This window comes from Rhyacophila brunnea, unplaced genomic scaffold, assembly GCF_057557595.1.
Source record: "Rhyacophila brunnea isolate RB1 unplaced genomic scaffold, BYU_Rbru_1.0 scaffold_45, whole genome shotgun sequence".
Lineage (NCBI taxonomy): Eukaryota > Metazoa > Arthropoda > Insecta > Trichoptera > Rhyacophilidae > Rhyacophila > Rhyacophila brunnea.
This window is the reverse complement of record NW_028233120.1, coordinates 2,160,217-2,165,843: the sequence shown is the minus strand read 5'-3', so window position 1 is coordinate 2,165,843 and position 5,627 is coordinate 2,160,217. Positions and strand designations below refer to the sequence as shown.

At 23.7% G+C, this 5,627-nt stretch overlaps 1 non-coding gene across 1 annotated transcript; it reads left to right on the top strand.

The window, feature by feature from the left end:
- The first annotated feature begins 5,040 nt into the window (after window positions 1–5,040).
- Window positions 5,041–5,111, top strand: TRNAD-GUC (transfer RNA aspartic acid (anticodon GUC)). Its single transcript has one exon. It is a non-coding gene; the product is annotated as a tRNA-Asp (tRNA).
- The last annotated feature ends 516 nt before the right edge of the window (window positions 5,112–5,627 follow it).

Here is a 5,627-nt window from a genome sequence, read left to right as displayed (position 1 = left end):
TAGTGGAAACCATTTTGAATACAGATTGTACGAAAGAAGTCAGAATAATGCACAATTTTATATTTATCGTTTATAATAGAAATCAATAAAGTGTAAAGATATGATTTTGAAAAATTTTAATCAAAAAAAATACGTTTTATACTTTTTTATAACGGTAACGATAAAATATAATTAAGTAATTTATAAATTTTAAGAACTTTTTGTGATAAATACGCACTTGAAGTGTTACTTAAAACAAAAATTATAAAAATATATAGAAGAATTGTAAGCAATTAATATAAAATAATGAATATTTAGGTTTGTCTGGTTAATATTAAAAAAAAGCTTTTATTTTTGTAATTAAATATTCAAACTTTAAAATTCAAAAAATCATGATATACAAAACTTAATGTCCAAAAAAATGTTGTTTATTTAATGTTCTTACACCTTTGAAATCCCGCATTATTTTTTCATGATCATTTAAATGCATATTTGCCTATCATTTGTGCATTCCTACACTGTGATTTCATTTTCTCATCCTTAACATGTGAACATGACCTTAAGAACGTCACAATCTATTTATAAAATATTTTTATTAAAAATACTATTAAGTTTATACAAAAAGAATACAAAAAAAGGGCTATCTTGCGTAGATTTCTTATTAGCAAAAATTGTAATTTCTGTTTTTTTATGAAAATAGAATATAAATATAATATTATATAATTAAAAGATCAGTTTTTTATTAGGCATTCTATTTTTCGTGTAATTTTGGCATTATGATTTTCCCTTAAAGCATAACGTGATCGATTCCATATTTTCTCATCATATCTATACACTTGGATACATTCACTTATCTTACATATTTATTGATATCTCACATTTTTTCTAGACCTGTAAGTTAATCTTTCTGTGTTTTATAACTAATGATCAAGAAAAAATAATATAGAACAGATATCCTATTAAATAGCAAAAATGGAGGCATTAAATTCTAATTCCATCAATAAATTTTCAACAAAGTGTACAACTTATGTCAAACGACTGAAAAAAATGCTACTTTTTTAAGTATATATGTTCGGAAATATAATTCATACTTTTAGAGTTTATCCTGTGCTTTGTCTTATTAAGATACAAAAAAGGATTCATGTATTTATAGCGAAATTTCTTTCAACTAAGATATTAGTTGTGTCAGATTGTTGTCTTCGATAAAAATATATTAAATAATTGATTTAATATGTGAACTTTTAACTATTACACATGCCACAGGTTATTATAGAAACCTAAGGGATGTTTCTTATTTTCAAATATATCAGTAAATCATATTTAATTTTATTTATTGGCATCTTCTTCGGAAAAAAATCGTTTAATTTTTTACAATAGTCCAAGACCTATATATTTAAATTTAAATTATATTTCTTTTTTTACCAAATCTCGAAAATTCATTTAAAAATGTATGAAAAAATGGTTTTTTATTTATTTTTAATTTAATATCTTTAAATCAAAATATAATTCATCAAAGATAATAAATTTTCTTTTTAATAAATATGTATTAATTGATATTAAAACATCCTATTATATTTATCTCATCATTTATTAATATCATTTTTTTAGAAAAGCCCGCATGTTGTTTTGATGTGTGTAAAAAAAACTTTAAAATAAACAATCATATAGTCTAATTTTTTACATATGTGGTAGTAATGGTCGAGTTAAGATGTTTTTAACCTTTTAATTGTTATATATTAAATTAATCTATAGCTATTATAAACCTAAAACTCTAAAATGTAGAATCATATTAAAATAAAATAAAAAAAACATTTTACTATGCAATTTATATTATTGAACTGTTATAGCGAGTGTTTTTATCGTATTTTATAAACAAATAACTTTCAAATACACACACACTACTTGACTTATGAACTGTACGAATATATTTTATTATATTTACATCAAGGTATACATTTAAAGGAGACGCCAGAACAAATTTTACATTCGGCAGTCTATTCATTAAAAATCATGTTTGGATATTTTTGTGGTTGGAAACGCTTTATTCACCATCTTGAACATATTGAGGGGCCATATAATAATTCCTCAATGCTAGCCTAATTTGTAAAAAATAAAAAAGAGATGGAAATGGGCTATTAATATTTTAAATGCACTCATCTAAATTTAAAGGTTTTAGTGTGGCTCGCACAAGTAATTATAAACATTAAATATATTGTAATGATGGATAAAATTTTACAAAAAAGTTATAATTAAAGCAGTTACTATTGTTTTAGCTCCAAAATATGGGTCTTATTTTCAACTATAGCATCTATTAATCCTTAAAATTCACGCCATTCTAATAATTTATTTTTTATTTGTTTAGAAGAGTATAAACTATTTTTTGTGATTTTTTTTGCTTTTTTTTAGTATGCAGACTGCGAATAATTTATAATGATATATAAACTGCTTTAAAGTCTTATCAAGTGATGTTTATCTCTTTTACAACATAACTCGATTTTCTTTCAATAAAATATATGTTTTTTATTAATATTTTTAATTTCTATCTTTTTATTTTTTCTTTAATTCCATTCTCTTATTTTTCAGCATAATTATAATAAAACGTATATCTATAAAGTATTCATCCATAAATAAACAATTTAACTCTAAATTTGATAAGAAGATCTTTTAACTCTCGATATTCAATTTAGACTAGATCTTATCTTTTTATGGCAAAAACACTAATTTTATGATAATCTTTTTTCATGTTCTAGATTATTTAAGATCTGCGTTAGAACTATAAATATAATTTACATCTAACCGATTGAGTTTAGGGGATTCTGTGTGAATTTTTATGGGCTTAAATATTTTTGGAAAATTAAACTGGATTGATAAAGCTAACTCTAGTAAAAAAATGAAATGTAGTTCTCTTTATATTATTAATTAGAATTTAGATTAATTGGTTGTTCTCTATCATAAAAAAAATATACATCTTTTAAGAAATAAAATATATGCTAAAAGCAGGATTTTTACATCCAATACTTCTTTAGTTCACTTTTAGCATATATTCGAGGTTATTTTTAGCAATAACACATATATAGATATGAAATTATACTTATGTATCAATATATATAAAATGGAACTGAACTGATATATGACTTATTTTCACTAGTTCTAATCGAAAAAAAAACCATAAAATGATATTAATATCTATGATCTTTTTGCTTGAATTATACATGTTGTCAATCGTACTAGGTTTTAAGAATTCTCTATTTCTATAGTTTATTTTTATTTTTAGAAAAAATTCCATTATATACTATAATTACATTAAAAAGCTCTGGATTGCAAAATTGTTTTGGTTGTAAATTGAAATGGGTGATGATTTATTATGGTTAATAAACAGGCGCATAAATCGGGGATAAAGAAACATTTTACATGAAATTTCATTTTTTGTATGACCTATTAACAGGGAAAATTGCGCTCATAATGTAAAAAAAAGATAAAAAGGTTTTAAAAGGCTGAATATAAAATATGATATAAAAAAGATGCAAATTTACCATAAATATTGTATAGATTGTTATTTACAACCAATAGTATAAAGAACAAAAAAAATTCCTTCTCATTTTCGCCTTATTTAAATATAGAAACATGAATTTGTTATTTAAACAGAAATTACGGCTTTATACTATAACTTCACAAAATTACTTTAAAAAAAATACTAGGATTATTATCAGCAAAGATTAGCAATGGATGAAAAAAATTATTCTGCAGAATTTCACATCGAAATATTTATTTGCGCCAAAAAAGACTTAAAGATTTAAATAGTGTGTCAATTTTTGGATATCCATGAATTTATATTGAAACACAATTATTTCGGAAATAAACAATTTTGTATTTAAACTATATTTTTACGTTCTAATATAGATAAACACAAAAATTATAACAAGAAACAATTGATGATCATTTTTGTTTAAAAAATACACAACATTAAGAATTAAATAATATAAAGATTGCATAGATGTTTTTCTTTTGATTTATAAAAAAGTATTTGCTGTTATTTAATATTCTGTCATGCCAAATAAAAATTAAAAAAACATGGAAATGTTACAATTTCGTTATGTAATATCAGAAAGAATTATTTTTTTGAAAAAATTATAGGTATTTAAACATTATAGTTTTTTTTATACAATAAAAAAGATTCGTAAAAAAACAAGCACGCCTCTAAAATTAAATTTATCAACTGTTTGTATATTTATTCTTTTGCCTAATTCAAATTTTTTGTTCGATACAAAATATTTTCTAATGTTTAAGTCTTATACACATCATAAATTATTTTACGTTAAAATGACGGGAGATCAAAAAAGATAAGATAAATATTTTTTGATGTGTTATTGCTTTGGGGTTATAGCTGTTAATTATTTACATAAATAAACACAAGCTCTATGCCATTCATTTATTCTTTCTTTTGAAGCTTACAAATTATATCATTTTATTTTTTTAATTCTAGGTTTTATTTTCAAGTTCCTACTTTTCCGTATTCTTTAATGCGTTTTGTAAATCATCCCACCCGTAATTTAAAGGCATAAGTCTTTACTACAGGATAAATCTGTTTGAGGATGTCATTGTATACACACTTTTTACTGACTTTTCGTGAGCTTTTGGCCATATAAATTTTTTTGTCGAAAATTTTGGATTAATCGTTAAAATTAATATATCATTCTTCTTTTTCCCATAATATTTACAAACTTGTTTTTATATTTTCTCCTCTTAATTATTTAATTCGGGTATGTTCCTTGGTACTATTGTTTGTGATTTTTTGTACACTTTTTTAATTTATTTTTTCAAATGAAAGTGTTTATAAAATCTTCTTAGGTCATTCGATCAAAGGCTCTAAATTTAGGTATAAGTTTATCTGTAAACAGCTGATTTCTTTCTGCTTACTTTTTACTAATTGTATATTGATATATGGTTTCTAAGTCAAATTTCAACAAATATTTAACAATTCATATTTTATTATGTGCTTGTTGTCTGTGTTTATATCACATTTTGTATTTTATTTTTTATTAATATATCTTTGCTCAGATATCTCTCATGGTGTAGTGGTATCATCCTAGCCTGTCGCGCTGGTGTCCCGAGTTCGAATCTTGGTGAGAGAGTTTTTATTTTTTTTTAAATGCTGGTTTTTGCATCGTTGATATGTTATTTTTTTGAACAGATAAATATATTTGCAGCGTGTAGTAGTTAACAAGATAAAATTTTAATGATGTCGAAAATAAGTTCATTTAGTTTCAGTTTCTTGGTATAAACTCAAGCTAATTCCATCATGTATAAATTTTTGGTTGATAATATGTGCATGTTTAACGGGTATATAATCAAATTCTTCCTTGTAAAGGTGGTGACTTAAGTTTGATTCCTGTTGGAATTTTTTTTAATGGCATAATCCTAAAAAAGTTTTAAATTTATCACATCATAAACCAAATGTGATTGTTTGTCTGTCTCGGTTTACGAATGCGCGTCCTTGCCTTCGACTTGTGATGCAAGTACGTATCCCGAAATGACATTTTTAAAACTTAATCCCAAAAAGGTTTTGTTCTAGGAATAATCTTTTGCTGGTTAATAAGACATGTGCCGACAATATATACATAGATTTGACTAAAAATTGTGAAGTATGA